At 44.3% G+C, this 25,000-nt stretch overlaps 2 long non-coding RNA genes across 3 annotated transcripts in view; both read left to right on the forward strand.

Moving 5' to 3' along the window:
- Positions 1-10: 10 nt before the first annotated feature.
- On the forward strand, positions 11-20,642 carry LOC138832504 (uncharacterized). Its single transcript, XR_011373574.1, has 3 exons — positions 11-76; positions 4,291-4,385; positions 18,354-20,642. It is a non-coding gene; the product is annotated as an uncharacterized lncRNA (long non-coding RNA).
- A 3,805-nt stretch (positions 20,643-24,447) lies between these two features.
- The window catches only part of LOC138832505 (uncharacterized), a 71,243-nt gene continuing 70,690 nt past the window's right edge, over positions 24,448-25,000 (forward strand). For both annotated transcript variants that reach the window (XR_011373576.1, XR_011373575.1), the window contains exon 1: positions 24,448-24,545. This is a non-coding gene — a long non-coding RNA (uncharacterized lncRNA). The remainder of the gene's footprint in view (positions 24,546-25,000) is intronic.

Below are 25,000 nucleotides of genomic sequence, written 5' to 3' on the forward strand. Positions count from 1 at the left end.
GCTGGGAGTTGTAGTCCTTAGACTCGGAGGCGCGTTCTGGGCCCCTGAATGGCGGTGTGACTTAACCTGTGCTTAGGTAAAGGCAGTTGCCCTTGTTCTACTTCACGTACAGCGTTAGCACGATGGAGTGCTTCTCCTAACATGTCAGCGGCTGCTTCTCCATGCATAGGCCAGACAAAGCCGAGTTTACCACAGGGAAGAACGAGCCTCGCCCGAGCGAGCCAGAGACGGAGGCGGCTTGCGGGCGCTTCCCGGGCGCGGCCGCCCTCTCCGCGCCTTTGTCCGCTGACCTGCGGGGTTTTGAGGCTGCCTGAGGTTCTGGTGTCTGAATCCTTGACTCTGGGTAGGGCGGAGTCGGATGTGAGATCGGGGAGCCCAGAGTCAAGCCAACGGAACCTCGAAATGGGGCCCCCCCCGGCCCCGGCCGTGGCCGGGCTGCGCTCGCGCCCAGCGACCGGACTGCACCCGGCGCGGTCCCGGGAGGGGCGCGGGGGGAGGCCGGCGGGGCGCGGGGTCCGGGCGCCGGTCCGGGCGCCTGCTGCCGCCGTGGGGTGCGGCCGATGGCAAAGGAGCGGAGTCTGCCCGCATCTAGTATGGAAACACAGGTTATTCGTGACCCCCTTTAAGGTGTGATTTTACCACTGCGCCGCCTTTCTTTTTTTCTAATAGAGAAAGTAGAGGGAATGCCCTTGCGTTTGCTTCTACCTGTAAGAGGCCCATGTTTTCGTGAATTATTTCGCAATACATTTTTAGGCTGTAGACCGCCTAGGGTTGAATTTCAGTTGGTTCTGTGACCCCAATGATATAATGGCTCTATGCTGCAGTTTTCTTATCTATAAAATGGTATAATAATAATAACAGTAGAAACTGCGTTACAGGTTGTTAGAAAACAATATAATAAATAATTTTATAAGTAAAAGATATATGAAATATATAAATAAACAATTGCTTGACAGGTTAGTACTCAACAACAATAGTTGTTTTACGTTTTATTACACATACAAATTTCAGGATATAATTTAGTATTTTGCCTTTTTCTTTAATTCAAGAAATAAAAGGGTGCAGGATTATCAGTGGATTGTGAAAGAATTCTTATAAGCATGGTTCCAAATTGTAGAATTTTTATAAAATCGGCTACAGAATAATCCATCAAAGGGATGTCCAGTAACTTAATCCTTCTGTCATTTGTGAAGAGAATTCAGCTGTTTTCAAATTTGGAAACTTTGCCGGGTGCTGGTGGCTCATGCCTATAATCCACCTGCAATCCTAGCTACTCCGGAGGCTGAACAAAATGGGAACCTTCTAATCTCCTGAGCATCTTTTGATAAAACTGTTTTCATATTTAGGATAATTTTTAAATACAGCTGCAGAACTCTGGCTTGGAGAGAGTATGAAACTTAAATACTTGGGTACATGAGAGGAAGCTGCTTTTCAAAAGTTTTAACTGATAAGAAATTATTCTGAGACCACTTTCAAGTAAGTCTCATGGCAAGTAGTTGTGGGGTTGAACTCAGGGTCTGGGCACTGTCCCTGAGCTTTTTTACTCAAGGCTAGCACAGTACCACTTGAGCCACAGCTCCATTTTCAGATTTTTTTTTTTTTTTGGTCTTGTCCGTCTCTGGGCCTGGGCGCTGTCCCTCAGCTCTTCAGCTCAAGGCTAGCACTTGAGCCACAGCGCCACTTCCGGCTCTTTCTACTTATGTGGTGTTGAGGAATCGAACCCAGGTCCTCATGTATGCAGCAAGGCAAGCGCTCTAACACTGAGCCATCTTCCTAGCTCCCATTTTCAGCTTTTTGGTGGTTAATTAGAGATAGGAGTCTCACAGCCTTTTCTTTCCTAGGCCGGCTTTAAACTGTGATCCTTAGATCTCAGCCTTCTGAGTAGCTGGGATTACAGATGTGAGCCACGAGCACCTGGACTGACATGTATTATTATTTTTTAAATTACATTAATTAATTTTTGTCAGTTGTGGGGCTTGAACTCTGGGCCTGGACGCTATCCCTCAGCTCTTCAGCTCAAGGCAAGCGCTCTACCGCTTGAGCCACAGCACCACTTCTGGTTTTGAGTGGTTTATTAGAGATGAGAGTCTCATGGAGTTTCCTGCCTGGGCTGGCTTTGAACCTCGATCCTCAGATCTCAGGCTCCTGAGTAGCTAGGATTACAGGTGTGAGCCCCCAGCACCCGGCTGACATGTATTATTTTAACATGTACTATTGAGCCCCAGAAGGGCAACAGCTGCTCTGTGCCTTGAAATTGCCGTATGTGATAGGTTTAGCGTTTGTTTCCATAGATCTTATATTCCATGAAATCAAACCACAAAACTCATACATCCTGAAGTGTGAGCATTAATACATGCAGTATCAATAAAAAAAATTCTGGACTCCAATACACTTAAATGCTAGACTCTACTGCCTTGAAAACTACTTATAAGTAAGCGGTAAAGTTGCATTAAAGCCAGAAGCACCCTCTATTTTTAGACTGATCGTGTAAACATCTCCAAAATGGTAGTTTCAAGTTATTTGAATTTTAGGGTTTCACAAGTAGTTTCACTTCCACAGTCTCATTTGCATTTTGCATCTCAGGTGAGATGAACTGGTGTTGCCCCCTATTATGCAGGCTGACGCTTCATGGGTGCACGTTAGCACTCACCTAGGAGATGGCAGTGTGGACCTCAAGCTCAAGGACTGACACTAGGTCCATTCTCTTCCCACTGCACTCTCTGAACGTGTGACTTGTTAGGAAGGACATCTGGTGTGGAACTTTGATGCCAGAGTCCTTTGGTGACAGACAAGAGGACAAGCACAGATGCCCTGGGGCCTGAAGCCCCTGCAGCCAAACTTCTGCTTCTCTTGGATTCCCCATCCACACGGAAATTTCAGTGCAGGCCAATGGCTGCAGTGGCAGGCTAGGGCTATTACCCCGACTGCCTTGTCTCCTTCCCGCATGAGCAAAGTTGATGCGCGAAGGAAATAGCATTCTATGTTACGATGCTTTCCCTCTGTGCTTAAATTGTTTGAGAATTCTTTTAACAGCTAAGGCCAGAGCAGTTAAAGGGCCTTGCTGAAGGCCACAGACAAGGCCATGCTGAGAGCTAAACCCAGACATCTTATCTCACCTTCCCCCCCTTTCTGCTAATCTTGAATTCAAAACAAATAGTATTCACTGTTTAATTTTTCTCTACAAAGGCACCATGCAGTCATAAAAAGTGGCAGCATTCCACATGAGATCCTCAACTGTACGTGTTTTCATAAATGAACTGATTCGTTCCTTGAAACCAGAAAAACCTTTAGCAGAACATGCCAGCCAGAAAACTCGGGGGGAGGGGGAGGCATCAAATATTTGCTGTACTCACTTTAAAATAGCAAAAACCTAGGCGCATGTCTCTAAGCATAAGGAAATGGCTTTTCATGTGGCACCATGAAAACGAAGGCTTCAAAAAATATTTCATGATGAAAAATATTTAATACCATGAGGAAAAAAAATGATCAATATATGCTATCTTTTTCTATAATTAGCATTTGATAACCAGAAAACAGCAAGGCGGACATACTGGTGTTCCTGGAAGGGCAGCTCCATCTGCTCTAGTTCTGATATGGCTCAGCTGAGATCCACAAAGGATTGAGGAGTTAGCTCAGAGGATCAGCAAGGTTCCTTCCAACAATTAGCATCTCCATAGATGCTGAACAGATCCTTATCCTTGGAGGATCTGCAGTAAAGGTGGCATCTGCGCCAAGGAAAGGGTGGCAAGAAGGAATTCTACATGTTTTGTTACACGGATGCACCTGGAAAATTATTCACATATTTATTATGGAGTGAGCTTTGCTTTCAGTTTTCTCTATTGTCCATTTTCTCTTTCGAGTTTAAGAACTGTACATGAGTCCTTTATAGCAAAACAGAGCCACTTCTTGTAGCCCTGATTTATGGTAGTTTTGCTACACACAAGTAAAATAATAATAATAATAATAACAAATTATTTTGCTGGCAGTGGGGTTTGGAGGCAAAGCCTTGTGATTGCTTGGCCTGCTTTGCTCACCTGGCACTCTGCCACTTGTCCATACCTCTAGTCTAGCTTTTTGCTGGTTGGAGATGGAAGGACTTCCCTACCCAGATGGGCTTCAAACTGCAATACTTCCAATCTGAGCATTCTGAGTTGCTAGGATGACAAGAACGAGCCACTAGCCCACATTTATCTTTCTGTTTAAATCCCGAGGACTGGACAAAGACAGGATCATTTTCAAGAGGGCCTGTGGTCTTTCCTTGCTAATTTTGTGTTCATACTTTTCTTTCAGAGTTCTGCCCATCTGCAGACGTCAGTAGTGGGAAACTGACTGCAGTGTGACCAAGAGATTGACAGTAGTGATGAAGACAGGCAGTGTGGCTCTAGGTAACGTACAGGCGTAAACACTTTGTGTTTAAGATCTGCTGCATCTAATCAGAAAAGAAAATGTGATTATTATTTGTATAAGGAGAGTCTGCATCATTAACCTCTCTGAAGTAGAAGGTGAAAGCGGGAGGTACCTGAGCTGCAGAAAGTGGTCACCCACCCTTGGCCTAGGCCTCTTCCCTCCCCTTCCCCTTCCCACCTTGAAGCTGGCCACACTGCTCAGGGTTCAAGGTCATAGTACTCAGCCTGCTGCAGGATCAATTTGCCACTAGGGGGCGCCATCACCTCACGTTGTGAAGAGCCTCTGGCTCTGGGATCAGTTGTTTTCCAGAGCTTTCTGCCTGCAAACTGCAGTGTGGGGCTTACATTTCCAAGTAAGAATCAGCCCATTGTGAGAGCCACAGACAAAAGGGATCCCTGGGAGATGCTATAATCCAGGCAGCTACAGTTTCTTGTCCTTGGTTCCCAGCACCCCATTCCCTGGGCTTAAGCCAGCATTGGAAACCCCTAGAAACCACCCCTCCCGTGTTCTTTCCCCTTGGTGCTTGGACTTCCCGTAGCAACCCAGGTTTTGATTCACTGGCTTCCCAGCAAAACACTGCTGGAAGCAGGTGTAAGATTTCCTCGTCCAAATCCTCCTTTTCTTTCTGGGTTGGGGCACGTCTGGGGTTGTGGAGTCACACTGTGAAACCAGTGTCCAGTTCAGGAAGACAGTAGTCACGGAAAGACACACAGATACGAACTAGAGCAGAACAGTCTCTGGCTAGTTGATTGGAATCAATACGGATTGTAAATGGAGAGACATAATCTTACCTGTCTGGTGGCTCTCAGCTGAAATGACATGTCATGTCAGTTTGATGTCTGTGCCCCAGACTGGAGGCTTGGGGAGTCTTCTGTGACCGGACTCTGATCATTATCCATTATTCCTGTAGGGAGGCCACATTTGGCTTCCTAGTCCCCAGGTCTTACCGCTTGTCAGCTGTATGCCTTGAGCAGACCACCAATCTCTGTGCCTCACTGTCCCAGAGTGGAGAACAGAGAGAGCAACCGCAGGTATCATCTCACTAAAAACCTCAAAGAACTTCACACAGCCATCCAGCCATTGTTAACATATTGGCCATCTTTGTGTGCTGTTTTTCTACACAGCTCAGCTGTGCAGAAACCTGTGGCTCAGAAAGTAGAACCCAGCACTTCTGCAAGCTGGGAGGTGGTTACTGTCAGTACCAGCCTCACTTCGGAGGAGCTTGATGTGGGCTATCACAGAGTAGAAGTCAGTGTCCTCCCCTGTATGTGCAAAGGAAGGCAGGAGCAATGGGCCGCAGAAGAGTATTGGTAAACAAACCAGCACTAACCAGTACTTGGTGGTTTTGTGGTTTTTGTTTTTGTTTTTTTTGTGCCTGTATTGGGGCTTGAACTCAGAGCCTGATACTATCACTTACTTTTTTGTTTAAGCCTGGTGCTTTATCATTTGAACTAAACCTTCACTACTGGCTTTTGGCTGGTTAATTGGAGATGTGTCTCACACATGTTTCTGCTTGGGTTGGCTTGAACTGTCATCCACAAATCTCAGCCTCCTGAGTTGCTAGGATTACAGAATTGAGCTGCCCATGCCCAGACAGCACCACTTTTTTTTTGTTGTTATTGTTCTTGTTGTTTGTTGGTCATGGGGCTTGAACTCTGGGCTTGGGCGCTGTCCTTGTGCTCTTCAGCTCAAGGTGAGCGCTCTACCGCTTGAGCCACAGTGCCACTTCTGGTTTTCTAGTGGTTTATTTATAAGAGCCTCACAGACTTCCTGCCCAGGCTGGCTTTGAACTGTGATCCTCAGATCTCAGCTTCCTGAGTAGCCGGGATGACAGGCGTGAGCCACTGGTGCCCAGGCAGCACCACTTGTTTTAAGGAAATCTTTACCTTTGAGGCTTTGTAGTTCTGTGTGTATGTGAAGATTAGATGGAAACAAAAAGCAAACTACCTCTTTTTTGGGGGGGGGATTTCTCATTTTCTAACTTTTTAAAATTTAAATGTAAATTTTATTGTCAAGGTGATGTACATAGGGGTTACAGTACACACGTAAGGTAGTGAGTACATTTATTGTTGAACTTGTTACTCCTTTCCTCATTTTTCTCCCACTTTCCTTTCTTTAATACAAGTATTTAGATGTAAGAAAAACTATCGTGAAAGCCAGAGCAAGGAGCAAATTCAGACATAGAAAATCTCCCAGACCAAAGGTACGAGGCACAGTCAGAATTTGAAATGTTCAGTAACAGGATCACCATGGACCCCAAAGGGGGTCCCCAAAATCACTGATCTGACTTGCTTTTATCTATAAGGAGGCACACAGACGGGGGGGCTTGCTTTGAGACTCTGAGGGATCGTGGTTGATGTGCTGTGAGGGAACTTGCGCTTCAGCTCAGGGTGATGCACATCGCACCGGGACCCCCAGGTCACCACTGGAGCCCAGAGGCTGGCAGAGGAGAAAGGAAACTGGCAGATAGCCATGGAAAATGGTAAACACAGTACTTCTTCCCACAATGCCCTGAGTTCCCGCTCAAAATGCTGCTTCTTCCCATAATGTTTGTGCTCAAACACTTCTTCCCATAATGCTTCAGGTTCCTGATCAAATGCTTCTTCTTCCCATGATGCCATGGGTCTCTGTTCATCCAGTGAAACAGCCCTGGGGGTGCAAGCACAAGCCATCAAGCACCCCGTGCAAAGCCAGAGGAGGAGGTCTGGGAGGATCCCTTCCTGGGGCTTCTCTCTACAGAGAGTCTGTACTCCCACTTTGAGCACACTTGCAGCTTTATTCTACGTCATTCTTCCCCTGCTTCTTAATTCTTTACCTGGCAGAGAAACAAGCCCTCTCCCTAGACAGCATCACTGGGAACAGTGCGCACAAGGTATTTTTTCCAGCCCAAGTTTTATTTATTTATTATTATTTATTTATTTTTCAGGTAAGGGGTAGGTTTATTCATCATTCCAGCTGGCACCAGCCCATGTTGGCCCTCCACGCGGCTGGGAAAGGCCTGGGAAAGATGGGAAAGAGCTGGGAAACAGCATGTCTGGGCCTGGGCTAGGCCTTATCTAGGTTAGGGGAGGAAAAAGGTGTGGCCACATCAAATTCAGATGTGACCTCAGCAGATGCAGATGTGACCTCTTCCAGGTGTCCCAGTTGCCTAGGTAACACAGGTACTGGGTGGAGACTTTGCTGCGAGGAGGGTGGAGTCTGCTAGCCATCCAGGAGTGGACCTTACATTCCAGCCTTTTAATAATCATGAAATAGGGCAAAGATTCTCTCTGGCTACTTCCTGCTGACAAGGGGCGCTGACATTAGGGGTAAAAGGCTGGAATTTGGTCCCCTCCCAGAGAAGGCAGTGAGCAGCAGCTGTCCCTTGGTGGCGTGAGTCCTTAGATGAAGTCAGGAGAAGTCTCATGAGCATTGAGGGGCTGGAAAAAAATACTAGAGAGCAAATAAATGTCAAGAGGAAGGACTTGGGGCTGAAAATGTTGGTAGAAATGTCCCTAGCTACTTCTGACATCTGGTGACTAGGTAGAGGAGAAGTCAGGTAACAAAGGCAGGAATATAAATTCCTGTCCAGTTAATAGGTAGATAGGTATGGACACTAGATGGGCAGGCTTCTTATTTCTATTGACCTCCTGGCTCTGGTTAATTTTGAAAGGGCAGGCACAAAGTGGCTGATGTAACATCATCTCCTCTTACTCTTTTCCATTTTCCCTTGTTCTTGTTACCCAGACTGGCTGAGTCTAGGTGCTAGTTGCTGGGATGGCTTGTCCTATTTGGTATTCAAGGAGGTTTGAACTCAAGGCCTGGGCACTATCCCTGAGCACTTCTGCTCAAGGCTAGCACTCTACCACTTTGAGTTATAGTACCACTTGCAGTGTTTGCTGGTTAGAGATAAGAGTCTTGAGCCATGCTTCCAGCCTGGCTCTTTGCAGGTTAGTTGGGAGATGGAGTCTTAGGGATGTTTTAGCCTGGGCTGGCTTTGAATTGCAATATTTGCCACGAAAACCCTTTATTATTTCCAATTAAACAACAAGGAGATCAAATAGAATAATTAGAGCTTCCCTGGTCCTTACCAAGAATTGACCAAGAAGGGCTGGGAAGGTGGCTCAGTGGTAGAGCGCTTGCCTTGCATGCCTGAGGCCCTGGGTTCAATTCCTCAGCACCACATAAGCAAAAAGAAAAAAGCCGGAAGTGGCGCGGTGGCTCAAGTGGTAGAATGCTAGCCTTGAGTTGAAGAGCTGAGGGACAGCATCCAGGCCCAGAGTTCAGGCCCCACAACCAGACCCAAAAAAAAAAAAAAAAAAAAAAAAAAAGAATTGACCAAGAAATATTCTGCAATGACAAAACTCGTTAGATGTGAGAATCTTAGCACAGATATGCCCAATATTTTAGAATCACGTAGTCAGTAGTAGAATACACAACACAAAACAAAAAAAGGCAAAACTCAAAACCTAAAATTTTTGACAACAATGTGTAGACATCTTTGCTAACAAAGCACATCAGATGTTTGGGCCTCAGTTACCAGGGCCTGTGAAAAGAGCAACTTGTTAGCAAGGCACCTTAGAATAGATGAATGGAGTAGTAAGCTTAGGGGAAGGTTAAGAGCAGAATGAGACCCAATCCTTAACCCACCATGTGGCCAAGATGGTGAACTCAAGATGGCGCATTTCTGAAAAAAAAATGCAAAGAAAACCTACACAAATGGAAACTAACGATGTTTATACCTAGAAAGGCTAGCCTTTGAGAGGGAACATAGAGGGGGGACCCTGGGACCCAGCCTGCACTGCATTTTTCAGGGCACAAGCCAAGATGTTGTAGAAAAGAGAAAGGGAGAGATAGGGAACATTAGATATGATTGGCAGAGAGAAAGCAAAGAGAGCCTGAAAGTAAACAGATTTCTGACCATTTAGTGTTGCAGTGGCAAAAACTGTCTACATCTGAGAATGGCATAAAAAGTAGGCGCTCTGGCTTTCCAGGGAGCGCAGGAGGCATTTCAAGGGGGTTTCACGGCTCGGGCGTGACTCGCAGCACCCCATTAAATGTGTAGGAGAGTTAGTCTGGTGAGTGAAGGAGAGCTGACCAGGCAGAAGTGGCGTCCAGACTTTCCCCAGAGCCCTCTAGAGAGAAATGGCCAAGCCCCCAAATCCAAACGTCCTTGGCTTCAGAGGTGACCGGCCTTTCGGCTAAAGGCTGTAGGAGTTCTCTGGCGTGGCACCACGTCTGGACAGAGACTGAGAAACAGAGAACTGTAGAGAGTAGTTTCACTCACCAGAGTAGAGAAGTGGTGTGGACGTGGATGTGAAGGCCAACAATGGTATTGGTGAAAAGTCTTGCGTGGTGTCTCAAGGCAGTTCGGTTTGCAGAAAAGGGGTGGTTAGGAAATTCTAACATTTCCAACTCAAAAACCCCATCTGAGTCATGTCACCTGAACTGCTGCCTGCCATGCATGATGGAGAAGCATGGCTGAAAAGGAAAGCGGGGGGGGGGGGGGGGGAGCAGCCCAGGTTTTAAAGGCAGCCACAGTGCCTGTAGTGAATGAATTAGCATGACCTTGCAGATGACCCATTGATCTGAATTTTTTTTTAATTTGGCCTACTATCTCTTGGGGGTGGGGACAAGAATGAAAACAGATTTCTGTGAGTTTTTGATTTTGTAGATAGACGTTTCAGGCTAGATAAAAGCACTATGTATTTTGAAATTTTAAACAAGGAACGTCTGTTACTCAGATGGTCTTTGGAAATCAAGGCCAAATCTGCAGGAAAACAGTAATTCAGATCACCTATATTGCACAGCTGGAAATGGGAGAGAGGTCTATCCCTAGTTCATTTCTTCATGCATGCTTGACTTAATTCGTTGAAGGACTATTTGTTTTTCTGTATGTGAAGAGATCATGCCATGCTCCAGGAACAGGCAGAATGCCCCTGCCTTCAAGAGCCTGTCACCAATTCCCTTTGAATCAGTTTAACTTTTTCATTTTAAAATCACATTTCCTTTGTTGTATAGTCAAAAAGAAACCAGATAGATATTGGTCTAACATTACAATGATATGCTTATCATTTTGCAAGTTCTCAATTCTTGAATATATCTTTAAGTTGGCAAACATTTCTTTAACACCTGAGCTTCAAATAGACAGCAAGTCCTGTCAGGTCTTGGCAACTAATCGAAGCAATGAGAGAGGAAGAAATAGGAAAAAAAAATCACATCATCTCAGTTGGCAAGGCATCAAAGCGGTTGTTCATCAAAGACAACATTCGTACCGTTTTGCTGATACTGGATCAAATGGGACCAGTTGTGGCAATGACAGTGTTCACTCCCCTTATGATTTGTGACATGGATGGAGTTTATGGAATCCAGACTTCCTAATATTCTTGAGACCCAGATGCTTTCTTACTTGTGTTCTAACTAGGAGGTTTCCTGAGAATTTTCTAGGTGTAGTCTTCCATGGTAGCCCTCGGTCTTTCTTTCTGATTGAAGTCAACTCTGGAACTTAAAAATCTACAGATAGGGGCTGGGAAGGTGGCTCAGTGGTAGAGTGCTTGCCTTGCATGCATGAGGCCCTGGGTTTGATTCCTCAGCACCACATAAGCAAAGAAAAAAAAAAGCCGGAAGTGGCGCTGTGGCTCAAGTGGCAGAGCGCTAGCCTTAATCTGAAGAGTTGAGGGACAGCGTCCAGGCCCAGAGTTCAGGCCCCACGACCGGACCCCCCCCCCCAAAAAAAAATCTACAGATGGCTGGACGTCAGTAGCTCACACCTATAATCCAAGCTACTTAGGAGGCTGAGATCTAAGAATCGAATTTCAAAGCCATCTCAGGCAGGAAACTTTATAAGACTCTTATCTTCAATAAACCACTCAGAAAACCAGAAAACTTGGCCTTGTGGCTCAAGTGTTAGAGCCTTGAGCTGAAGAGCTGAAAGACAGTGCCCAGGCCAAGCGTTCAAACCCCACAACCAACAACAACAAAAATCTACAGATGTCCATTGAAGACATGTAAATTGCAGTCAACCATAAGCATTAGAAAATTAGTCATTGAGTTTGAATGTCTAAGACTTGGTCAGAGATGAAAGAAATCTCAGTGTTTCTATGATGAAGTATTATGTTAACACTTTGATCTTATAAAATAGCTTGAAGGCATTGCTAAGAAAGAAAATCTAGAAGTGTGTGATATATAGTCTCATGATAACTTTGCTACATGATGACTATACAAAAGGAACCTCTCAAACTGTCGCAGCAATGGTATCTGAGTGGAGATTTTCTGTGTTTCCTGTGGATGAAGTGTCAGTTTCATATTGTATCTGTACTGATGGAAAGTTCCTTCAGTACTTTGTGTTTGTGCTGGTACTGGAGTTTGAACTTAGGGCCTCTTTTTAGGGCCTCTTTTTTTTTTTTTTTTTTGCCAGGGCTGGCTGTGAACCTCCATCCTCAGATCTCAGCCTGTTGAGTAGCTGGGATTACAGGCACTAGCCACTAGTGCCTGGCCCCTCAGTCACATTAACAGGAAAAACAAGGTAGAACAAAGAAACATGGTGCATATGGCTCCTTCCTTCCTTTCTTTCTTCCCTCTCTCTTTCCTTTCTTCCTTTCTACTTTCCTCCCTCCTTCCCTCCTGTCCTCCTTCCTTCCCTTCTTCTGTCTGTTCTTTGATTCACAACTTCTGTTTAGCCTTCACATTATTTTTATTAATTTAATTAATTATTAATTTAATTAATTAATTTTATTTAGCCTTTTCCTTCCATTTATAAGGGAAAAAGACGTGTGAAGTCCTAGGCAGGTGCTCAGATCTGGTGGTTGGATGCTGGGCTGCAGAGCCCTGGTTTTCCACACACTGGGTCTCTGGTGCTTCTTGAAGCACAGAACCTCTTGGAGGCTCCCCAAAGGAGCTCTGGGTGGAGACTGGGGATACCCTGTTTTTAACAAATGCCCATGCCATTCTGACACACCATCTGGCACCGGTTTTGAGAAGCTGGGAGAAGCAGGTTTGGGTGTAAATTGTTTAATGCTTTGAAAAATGGCAGAATGGGATGTGGTCTAGCCCTGGAACGTTACTGGCTCTTTCTGCTTCAGTTTGGTTTAGAATGTGACATCTGAGCTGGATGACACTGATAGCCGGAAGGCTGCTCAGTTTAGCAAACACCTTCCTCCCTTCAGGCCAGTCAGGAAATGACAGTTCCAGAAAGTTCTATGCATTCTAACAGCAGCCATCTTCCTTCAAGCCATCACCTTAGACTCATTTGTTCATGAAAACCTCTCAGGGCCTTGTACTGGTGGCTCACAGCTGTAATCCTCGTGACTCCACAAGGCTGAGATCTTGTAGATTAAGGTTAGAAGACAGCCTGGGCAGGAAAGTCCATGAGACTTTTATCTTCAGTTAATCAGCAAAAAGCCAGAAGTGGAGCTGTGGCTCAAGTGGTAGAACACCAGCTTTGAGCAAAAAAAGCTTAGGGACCAGTACCCAGACCCTGAGTTCAAGCTCCAGTATCAGCACAAATTGAAGTAATACCTCTCTTTTTGTTGTTGTTGTGGGTTGTGGGCTGTGGGGCTTGAACTCGGGGCCTGGATGCTGACCCTGAGCTCTTCAGCTCAAGGCTGAGCCACAGCACCACTTCTGGTTTTCTAGTGTTTTTTTTTTTTTTTTTTCGAGATAAGTGTCTCACGGACTTTCTTGCCCAGGCTGGCTTTGAACCATGATCCTCAGATCTCAGCCTCCTGAGTAGCTAGGATTACAGGCCTGAGCCACCAGTGCCCGGCATAAGTTCTTCTTAAACATAGATAACTAGTGAATCATTCCTATTTTATAGAAGAAACAGAAGTTTGCAGAAGTCAACATCCCACCGCCAGTCATTTTGCTGGGCTGTATTATTCAGTGCTGAACTCTGCCCCGCTGTGCCGCTCAGCCCCTGGCTCTGTGGTTGCCCCTGTTGGGACTTGAGAACATTGCCCGGTGCCAAGAGCTTGCTGCCCAGGAGCTCAGCTGCCCATTTTCTGCTGTGAAATTGTTATTTAACATCAACCTTCTAAAACGGTGCCCTTCATGCACCTTCATGCTCCTGGCCCAGCACCGAGTGAAAAGCACTTGAGAGAAGTTACAAAGTGCAGCCAGCAGTGCCGTACCATATCATGCTGGGAGCTAGGCAGCAACCTGGAGAAGCAGACATCCTTGGGGCAAAGCAGTTAGGAGAGCGCCACCACGCGGGTGACCTCAGGTCTCCATCCCAGCAGTGATTGCCGGGGATTTCGGGAGCCCAGGGCTGGCGAGGCCTTTGCCACAGGGTCATGATCGCAGTAAGGCACTGGCTTCTGATATTGGCGCAGTTCTGACAGTTTGTGCTCAGTAGAAATCTCTCCTTTTAAACATTTTAAGTAGTAGTACACAAAGGGACTTCATGAATAAGTCAGAATATGAATACATTGCATCTTTTTTTTTTTTTTTCAGTTGTGGGGTTTGAACTCTGGGCCTGGGCACTGTCCCTCAGCTCTTCAGCTCCAGGCTAGTACTCTGCCACTTGAGCCACAGCGCCACTTCCTAATACATTGCATCTTGATCAATGTTACCCCTAAAAAAAAATCTATCCCCCCACCTTTTTCTTTTTTTCCTAAAGCAAGGCACCAGTGCCTCATGCCTGTAATCCTAGCTACTCAAGAGGATAAGATCTGAGGATTGTAGTTCAAAGCCAGCCCAGGCAAGAATGTGATTGCTCTCTCCAGTTAACCACCAAAAAAGTCGAATGTGGATCTGTGACTCAAGTGGTAGAGTGCTAGCCTTGAGCAAAAAAGCTCAAGGATAGCATCCATGCCATGAGTTCAAACCCAGGCCTGGCGCACGCACTCTCTCTCTCTCTCTCTCTCTCTCTCTCTCTCTCTCTCTTTGAAAGGAACACCGTTTTTTTATTCAACCCACTCATTCCTGGCAAGTTTTATCCCGCTTGTAAATATATTCTGGTGTATTATTATTTCTACTTTTTAAATTTATTGAGATAAAATTCACTGTCCATAAAATTCTCTTTAATTATTTAGATTTTATTTTATTTTATTTTGCAATGTGAGGATTGTATCCAAGGCCTTATGTACCAGGCAAACTGTGGTACATTGACCTGCACACCCAGCCTCTTTGCCCTCTTCAGATGTACCTTCCAGTTTTTTATTTATGTGTCTGAATCTCCACAAGGTTGTAATCCAGTTTAATTCAAGAGTATTGTGCAATCCTCACCACTGTCTACTTCCAGGAACCTTCATCACCCCCAACGAAGCCTCATCCTCTGCTGGTCATCTTTACGTGTTCATATCTCTTCCTGAATGTGGAACTCATTACTTCTTCTGGAAATGAATAGTGCTTAGCAAATATATGTTCTTGGTAATACTGCTCTTAACCTGAAGACTCTTCATCCATGGAAGTGGGATGTAGCTCATGTTGAACTCTTTCCTAGCATGCATGAGACCCTGGGTTCCAGCCCCAGCACTGCAAAACTAATAAACAAAACAACCACTACCAGCACTGATTCCTTTCCTATTTGTACAATACTTAAGAAACCTATTATTAAATGAAGAGAAGAAAAAAACCTATAATGGGGTTTTTATTTTTTCCCCTTCTATTTAGGAAAGCTTGAACTCAGGTTATGTGATAATCTGGGCAAGTATTTTTTGGGCCTTATTTGTAAAACAGTTTAGAAAAAGTCAGACCATCTCAAATCATCTTCTAATTTGAACAATAGTTCAGCAGTATTTATTTTTTTTAGTTTGTAAAAATACAGGGAGGAAATGAATAGCTTGGATGGCAGGAAAAGAGGAAGCAGCCCTGATACCCAGGCCAGCGTTGGTTGTTCACAGAATGAAAAAGGTCTCCTGTAGGTGACACGTGGCTGCCACCAGCTTGGGAATCTGCAGCCACAGCCTCTTACTGGCAGAACACGAAAGCTAAAGATGACTCCCTCATCCCGTGGCACTTGTTAATCAGTTGTAATGAGCTTTGATGCTCAAAAATTTCCACTGAAAGTCACATTCTTTTTTCTTTTTCTTTTTTTGCCAATCCTGGGGCTTGAACTCAGGACCTGGGCACTGTCCCTGAGCTTCTTTTGCTCAAGGCTAGCACTCTACCACTTGAGCCAAAGCACCATTTCCAGCTTTTTCTGTTTATGTGGTAATGAGGAATTGAACCCAGCACTTCATGCATGCTAGGCAAGCACTCTACCACTAAGCCACATTCCCAAGCTGAAAGTCACATTCTTGGAAGTACAAATATTTTGGTTACTTGAGCAGTATCTTTGGAAAGAGTTTCTAGAATGAATGCCAATGCTAGTATAGATGATAACAAAACTGTGTCTGCCTAGAGGTGACCACATTCCTCTTTGCTTTGAAGTCACATTTCTTTGTAAATTCAAACAGTTCATGTGGCATCTTACTTTGAACAGACAAGTAGGTGAACCCCAGTGCACTGTGGAAAAAACCACCTACATATCTTTTGATGGGTAATGTGTAGACTAAATGTGGTCTATCAGTGAAATATTACTTGGCCATGCAAATGAATGAGAGACTGACACACACGACCGTGTAGATGTCCCTTGAAAAAGATGAAGCTGAGTAAAAGAAGATAAACACAAAAGGCTGCCTTTGTGTGATTGCATTTGTATGATATGTCCACAAACGGTAAATTTGTAGAGATAGGAAAATTGGTGGTTTCCAGGAGCTAGTTTGGGAAGGGAATGGGGAGTGACTACAAATGAATATGGTATTGTCTTTTTTTCTTTTGTCTTTATTGGGGCTTGAACTCAGGGCCTTATGCTGTTGTTTGGCTTGCTTGCTTGATCACTGCTAGTACTCTACCACTTGAGCCACAGCCCTAGTCCAGAATTTTGCTAGTTAATTGGATATAGAGTTTCTTGGACTTTTCTATAATCTCAGATCTCAGCCTCCTGAACAGTCAGGATTACAACTGTGAGCTGACACACTTTTTTGTCAGTCGTGGGACCTGAACTCTGGGCCTGGGTGCTGTCCCTCAGCTCTTCAGCTCAAGGCTAATACCCTACCATTTGAGCCACAGCGCCACTTCTGGCTTTTTTTTTTTTTTTTTTTTTCTGCTTATGTGGTGATGAGGAATGAGACCCAGGGCCTCATGCATGCAAGGCAAGCACTCCACCACTGAGCCACCTTCCCAGCCCCCAAAAGAAAATATTTTAAAGTATTACTTTTTGAAGTGATAAAAAAAATCTTAGAATTTGTGTTGATGATTGCAGAACTTTGTGACTTTACTAGAAGACATTCTCTTGCTTATTTTAAAAGAAAAAAATTGAGGGATATAAATTATCTCTTAGTTTAAAAAAATTGTAAAAAACAAAAACTGGACAATGGTGACTCATACCTATAATCCTAGCTACTCAGGAGGCTGAGATCTGAGGATCATGGTTCAAAGCCAGCCCAGGCAGGAAAGGCTGTGAGACTCTTATCTCTAATTAACCACCAGAAAATTGGAAGTAGAGCTGTGGCTCAAAGTGGTAGAGTAACTAACCTTGAGTAAAAGAGTTCAGGGACAGAATCCAGGTCCTGAATTCAAGCCTTACAACCAAAAAAAATTATATATATATATATATATGTATATATATATATATATACATATAAAATATTTAAAAGCTTCCTACAAGGTTAAAAATAAGAGAAAAAAGTCTTAGCTGATTGAGTTGATGCCTGTGCTGTATCTATATCCCAGCAAGGAATTTGTTGGAATAAAACCTTTCTTCTTCTCACCGCACTAACACACGGGTCCAGGCTTTCACAGTTGCCTGGATCGGGACATTAAAGAATTGATGGCGGAAAAGGACCTTATTGGTGGCAGCCCATGCCTCACACTTGCTGGGGAGACCAGTCCCGAGGCCATGGAAGTGTCCCGGTCAGAGCTGTCTGCTTGGGAGCAGGGCTGGACTTGAAATTCAATCTTCTTTCCGCTGACCTTTGTCTGGTTGTTCAATACTCCCACTGTGCCTTGGGCTCCAGCACAATGGTGTATTCCATATGCCTAATCTTTCTGAAACACACAGCTCAGCGTGTCACAACCTTGCTGAAGCAGCCCTGCCATGGCTCCCTTTTGCCTGTAATTCTCAATTCTACAACTGGATGTTTTGCCATCCAGGGTGTTTTTCAGTCTTGGGTCTTGTTCGTATCCTCTCGGTAAACGTTTATGCTGCCTTTGCTTCTACCGGATCCTGTCATGGCAAATGTGTTACCACCACCCGCTCCGCCACTGGGCACAACGAAATTTCATTCAGAATTTATTTCAGAGGTGAAAGTTACTATTTTATGCTGCACTATCAGTTTAGTAAGAAGACTGAGTTTCACTTTTAGGTATAATTCAAACAATAAGATTCTAGTCAGGTGGCATAAGTAGGAGGATTGTGGGCCAAGGCGCATCCAGGCATAAAGCACAACATCTTATCTGAAAAATAACTAAAGCAAAAGGCGTGGGAGTATGGCCTAAAAAGTAGAATGCCTGTTAGACAGTGCAAGGCCCTGAGTTCAAACTCCAGTACTGCAGAAGATTCTAGAAAAACTCTAGAAAATTCTCACGATTGAATTTAGTCTCAAGAAGACAAGGCACAGGAACATCAAATATTATGTTTGAAATATTTTTAGCATTTTTTTAACTGAAGTAATTATAGATTTAGAATTTTTCCAAGAAAGCTCCTGAATATAAAAAAGAAATTCAAAGGCTTCCGTAATTCTAGCCCCCAGGAAATCCTGTTAGTAATCTCCCATCTGTGAAGCCATTTTTTTTCCTATAAATATACATTGTTTATAACAATAAGACCTATGTGGCACATTATTTCATAAGCTGCCTTAAAGAAAAAAAATTCATAGCATGCATGAACCGAGAAGGATTTGGTCACCTTCAATTCAAGTGATTCATTCGGATGAAACTAGAGAAAGAACGATTTAATGTTTGTTTTGTTTCTTTGTTTTTCTCAGGGCCTGAAAGTGTAAAGCAGACAAAGCAAGAAGAATTCCAAGAACCCAGGAGCAAGTCTTCCTAGCTACAGATGGTGGGATGTAGCCACTCCATCTCTTTGTCTGTCTGTCTGTCTGTCTGTCTGTCTGTCTGTCTGCTCACCAGCTCTGTGACAGACTTGGAGCCTGGGTTCATTAAGGTCCCATCCGGTAGTGGTTTTGTGAGCTTTGTTTTCAGTTTCTCCTTCTCCCTTCTTTGTCCTTGCATATTCCAGAGCTTTCTGTAAGAGGGCAGGGACTGTGACTGCTTTGTTCCCTGGGTGTTTGCCAGCACAGTGCCTGGCAAAGGATGGACACTCGATAAATATTTGCTGATGAGTGAATGGTGGAGAGAGACTCACAGGAATGATGTCTTTTATTATGGAAATCACCAGGCCACATGGTCTTCAAGTAGGAATTCTATATTTAGGTTCTTGGGATCAGAATAATAGCAATCCAAGTGAGTAACACCCTCCATTGATTGGTAAGTTGAATGTATTGTCCATTTGTATATTAATTGGTAAGTAGAATATATTATCCATTTGGTCTATGGCCCTGTGGGTTTTTGTTTGTTTGTTTGTTTGTTTTTTGGTATAAATAGTGGGGCTTGAACTCAGGGCCTAGGTGCTCTCCCTTAGCTTTTTCACTCAAGGCTGGGGTTCTGCTACTTGAGCCACAGCTCTACTTTCAGCTTTTTCTGTAGGTAAGAATCTCAGGGACTTCTCTGCCTGGGCTGACTTGGAACTGAGATCCTCAGTTCTCAGATTCCTGATAGCTAGGATTATTAGCACCCACATGGCCTCCTGTTATTAATCCCATTCCTGAGGTAGAGGGATGGCCGTGGTCCATTGCTGCCCATCCCAGGTTCCAGCTCCTGTTTGATCCACCCCACTGTCTCTCATGCACCTCATTTTCTTTTCTGGAAAAGTCACTTCACAATCCTTCAGGCAATCTTAAAGCAGATACTCTCAAGCTTTAGGGCTCAGAAGAATTGTTTCAGACATACACACCCACATTTTAAATAATCATTTGGGATGATTTGGATTCCAAAAGTTTGCAAAGCAAACTTGAAAAAAGCATTAGCTGGAGCTAGGAATGTAGCTTAGTGGTAGAGGGCTTGCCTAGCATACATGAAGCCTTGGTTCGATTCCTCAGTACCACCTACACAGAAAAAGCCAGAAGTGGCACTGTGGCTCCAGTGGCAGAGTGCTAGCCTTGAGCAAAAGAAGCTCAGGGATAGTGCCAAGGCCTGAGTTCAAGCCCCAGGACTGGCAATGAAAGAGAAAGGGGGTGGTGGGGGACAGCGGCAGCAGCACTAGCTGGAAACATTTCAGACAAAGTGTTTGTCCAGTAGCGTGGAGTCACCAGAGGCCCTTAGGATCTGCATCCACATCTACATGGCACAGCTTTGTTTCCATGGAGACTGAGAAGAGCAATTCATGTTCATCTCATTACAGGTATAGTTCGCCAGGACTTTTGTATATATTATCTTCTAAAATTCTCTTAGGAGCCCAGTGCAGAGGGTTCTGTTATACTCCATTTCACAATTAAATTGAGGCTTACACAGGTATGTGTGTGGGGACCACATTAAACAAGCACATCCCACTACAGTCAGGTTTAGAAAATATGGCTCTTTATTTTTATATTTATTTTCAGTGGTACTGAGTTGTGAACTGAGGGTATTATACTTGGTAGACAGACATTCTACTACTTGAGTCATGCTTCTAACTTTTTTTTTTGTCAGTTGTGGGGCTTGAACTCAGGGACTGGGCACTGTCCTAGAGCTGTTTTTCTCAAGGCTAGCACTCTACCACTTTGGCCATAGCTCTACTTCTGGTTTTCTGGTAGTTTATTGGAGATAAGAGTCTCATTGCCTTTCCTGCCTGGGTTGGCTTTGAACTGTGGTACTCAGATCTCAGCCTCCTGAGTATGATTACAGGTATGAGCCACCAGTGCCTGGCCATGCTTCTGACTCTTGTGGCTCTGGTTATCTTTGGAAGATAGGATCTTACTTTTTGCCTAGGTCCTATCTGGACCACAATCCTCCTACTTTGACTTCTTGCCATAGCTGGGATGACAGGTCTCTGCCACCATGCTCAGCTTTCGCTGTTGAGATGGGGTTGTGGGGACTTTGTTCTCCATGGTGATCTGGAATTGTGATCTTCCTGATCTCAGACTACCTTGTAGCTGGAATGACAGGCCTGTTTACTGTACCCAACTATTGGCTGAAGATTGGCTTTTATGACCTTTGTTCTCAGGCTGGCCCCAAACCATGAGCCTCCTGTTTTCTGCCTCTCCAGTAGCTAGGATTACAGGCATGATTCACTTGTGTTCTTGCTCCTTATTAATTATAACAGCTGGTAGAAGCTGTTGACACTATTGGCTGGTAGGAATAGTAGTTAATGTTTGACTTCCATATACTGCCCTTCTTAGTGTGACATTTTTGACATTGTGAAGCTGGGAAACAAAATTCAACAGTGAAAGAAGTTGAATTCATATTCCTTCCTCCCCTCCATCTATTCCTAGAATTAGCCTTTGGTATGTTCTGAATCTAATGTCACTTTTCCTCAACAGTGAATGTTAAAATGCAACAGAAAGAAAAGGAATAGTCCTGTCCCAAAAAGGACAAGAGACTCGAACAGACATGGCAGCAAAGAAAATACAGATATAAACATGTCATATAAACATGTCGAAAGATGCTCGACATCATATAGTACTAAAGAGCTGCAAATAAACATAACAATAAGCCAGGTTTGGTGGCTCACATCTATAATCCTGGCAACTCAGGAGGCTGAAATCTTGAGGATCATGGTTCAAAGCCAACCCCCAGATAGGAAAGTCTGTGAAACTCTTATCTCCAATTAACCACCAGAAAACCAGAAATGGAGCTGTGGTTCAAAGTGGTAGAGCAAAATAGTTCAGGGACAGGTTCAAGCTTTACTGTGGTGTGAGATGCATTAGTCGTACTTGTAAGCAGTGGCTCTGGCGATCTCTATCCTTTCTGCTCAGTTTTGCTGTTGAACCTAACACTACTCTAAAAAAATAAAATTCATTAATTTTTTAAAGCAAGAAGCTATTTTACTAAGGATACTTGAACGTGGATTACTGACAGATTTTTTTTCTTTTTTGTGTTTTGGGGCTTGAACTCAGGGCTTGGGTGCTGTTCCTGAGCTTTTCTACCCAGGACTAGTGCTCTACCATGTGAACCATAGCTCCACTTCCACTTTTTTGGTGGTTAACTGGAGGTGAGTCACACAGACTTTCCTACCAAGGCTGGCTTCAAACTGTGATCCTCAGATCTCAGCCTCCTGAGAAGCTAGGATTATAGGCGTGAGTCACAGGTGCCCGGTCTCACCAGATTTTTGATGATATAAAGAGATGATGGTGATTTCTGAAGTTTGATACAGATACTGTATCATTATTGTATTTGAGTTTGTCTTATTCCATTTTCTGTAGCTGTAACAGAATGAATGCCTCAGGCTGGACTATCTATAAGGAAAAGAAGTTTCTGGCTCTGAGAGTTCTGAAGTCTTAAAGGCTGGCATCTGCTTTGTGCTGCTTCAACACATGGTGGAAAGCAAAAGGGTAAATGGGCCAAGCAGGAGGACAGTTTTGCTTTATATGAAAATGTACTGTATTGGCAATTAATCCAATTGCCTGAGATCCCTTGAGATTAATTACCAGAATTAGCCCATTAGGCATTAATTCCTTTTACTGACCTCATCACTGCTTGAAATTCCCTCTTCTCATTACCAACACAGTGGGACTAGATTTTAATCTGAGTTTCAGAGAGGACATTCAAACCACAGCAGTTATTTATGGAAATATGTATGAATGAAGTACTAAGAATTTTTTTTCATTTATTAGAAAAAATAATGCAGCTGTGAGCATGGTGGTGCATGCCTGTAATCCCAGCTACTCAGGAAGTAGATATAGGAGGATTGCATTCCCAGGCCAGCCCTAGGCAAAAACAGGTGACTCTATCTGAAATATAAACTAAAGCAAAATGGAAGTATAGCTCAAATGGTAGAGTATTTGCCAAGCAAGCATGAGGTCTTGGTTTCAAACTTTAGTACTGCCAATGTACTGTGATACTACCATGACATCAACAACTCAGCATGGCAGGGAGCTATAGAGAACATGATATTGGTGGTAGAATGGTAACCCTTGAATCTGGTTGCTGGGCAAACGGGTTTATTCTACTCTTACCTTTAGTTTTGTGTGTTTGAATATGTCCAAAATAAAATGTTAAAAAAAACCCTGCATATCTCATATCTATCACTAGGTCTCTCTTACTTTAGGAGTGAACTTAATATGTTACTCAAGGACTTGGTTATTGTTGTAAGAGCACGTTTGTGTTTTTGCTATAGATCTTCAACATCTTAATTCAAAGAAGCAAATACTCTGAAATTTTTCATGCATAACCCAAATTGAACAGGGGCAATATTTTGTTGTCAGGTTGAACTTTTCTTCTTCTCATTTTACCTATGTCTAGAATTGGTCATAATCCTTGATTTTGGGGATAACTGCTACCTTTTCCTTCCTAATAATTTATGCATATGGATAGCTATATAGATAGAGATATATGCCATGATCTTGTGTAACATTTAAGATGCTTCCAGTTGTGATCATTTTTAGGTCTTCATTAGTTTTCTAGGAGTCGACAGGGCATATCCAATCCATCCTGTTCAACATGGGAACAAATAGGGGTCACAGGAGGTTAATTGGATTTAGTTAATTAATTCGTTCACTTATCCATGTTTCCATGCAAACAGACAGCATGCATCGAGCACCTATTGTATGTCTAACATGATGCTGAGTGATGGTGATACAGAGACACCTAAAAGATGCCTGACTTTGAGGGGTGGGGGTGGGGGGAGACAGCCTGTGTGCTAAGGGGTTGAGGCCCTCTTGGAGAAGGGGAGTCACCAGGCTCTAGTTTGGTCTGGCAAATGAACGTCACAATTAGAATCCGAATCCTGGGACCAACCACCTGTTTGGCCCAACAAGATCTACTTCTCTTTTCTGGCCTTAGATCCTAGTTTTCTTTATTTTTTAAAGTGTTACCTGACACGGTGAAGATGATTGCAAACAAACTAAACAAAACCCCCTCAAAGCTGACCTCTTTGTTCGGGGATGGAGGGAGCTCAGGGCTGCTGAGAAGGAATGGAAGGTGTGTGGTTGACAGGTGAAGTTGGTCAGCAGCTTCTGTCCAGGCAGAGACCCAGCCTCAGTGCATGCCCATCCCCCACACGGGCACCCTCCCCCCCCTTCCCCTTTCCAGGCACTCTGCTGGCTTTCCATGTGACTGACGCCTAGCAGAAAAGCTCTCCTGTTTACCTGTTCCTGCAGCCATTACTCACCTCCTCCCCCTCTCCCACACTTGCACACAAAGCCACAAAGTAGATTCACATAGATTCACATTTTTTTTAATTAAAAAAAAAAAAACCTTCCCCTCGTGCCCATTTGAAAATGTCAAGTGTTTCACTTTTGGAGAAAAAAGAAAACTGAAGCATTCATGACTCATGACGGGACCGACAAACAGAAGATCTGAAGGTATGCTAGGCTGGTGAGTCATGTCTTTATGTTGCCGTGAGGCTGTGATTCAGGAAGCATCCTAAGAGGAGCCAGTAAAATTCCACTACTTTCTGAAGCCGAGCGCGAGGTGATTAAAAACCCCTGGGCTTTTTCCAGCCCTGATCTAGTGCAGGATTCCGAGTGACCCTCAGATATGTTGATCTATATGGGGAACTAGGAAGAATGTTTATTAATAACTGGAAAACAAACACCATGATTATCTTTTCCTTGCCCGATGCCATGTGAACCGAGCCTTGCCTGCCTCTGCGAGCCAGCTAGGCTGCTGGATTGTCTTGAAGGGTATTGGGTTGCTAAGCAACAGCACTGGCAGCATCCATCATGCCCAGCAATGTCAGTGCCTGAGCCTGGCCTGCAGAGCACAAGCCTTCCCCTCCCCCACCCTCCCTCCCCCCTCCCCTGCCAGGAAAAGGTTAATTTGCATCCCCAGGACAGGAGCTGGGCCAGGTGTTGCTGTGTATAAAACACCAAGGCACAACACACGAAGCACAAATATTGTGTTTGGTTGCAAGACAGAGCAGATGACGTAGTTGAAAATCCAGAACCATTTGTGTACGCTCCTCATCGAAGTCGTTGAAGGTACAATTTCCAAGTCTGCGTGTCAAATATTTCTAGCCAATCCATCCTGGGGGGTCCTGCCTTTCAATCATTCCCTCCCCCGCCCCCCCTCCGCCTGTTTCTCTGTCCATACAGCATCTTATTTATGTCCTGTTCTGTTTATCCCGGTTTGTGCTGTGGTCTTCTGGGGAGGGAGTTATTGTTTGTGTACAGGGAGCTGTGGACAAAGGGAGCCTCTTTTCAGAGGTGAGCAAGCCCGGTGCCTCCGGGCTGGAGGCTGCTGTTGACAAGGCTTTTCACTGAGGCAGTTTTGTTTCAGAAAGGCCATTGGGGAGTAGTCTCCAGCCGGGCACCTTCCCTGTCTGTGCCTTTTGCTTCCTATGGCAAGACAGCAGGCTGCCATGCGCTGGTAAAGGGCCAGAAGCAGGCACACTGGGACAGACCGGAAGGACTATCAGTTTAAGAGCTAGACAGAC

Source organism: Dipodomys merriami, unplaced genomic scaffold, assembly GCF_024711535.1.
Source record: "Dipodomys merriami isolate MVZ:Mamm:240054 unplaced genomic scaffold, mDipMer1.0.p SCAF_2, whole genome shotgun sequence".
NCBI lineage: Eukaryota > Metazoa > Chordata > Mammalia > Rodentia > Heteromyidae > Dipodomys > Dipodomys merriami.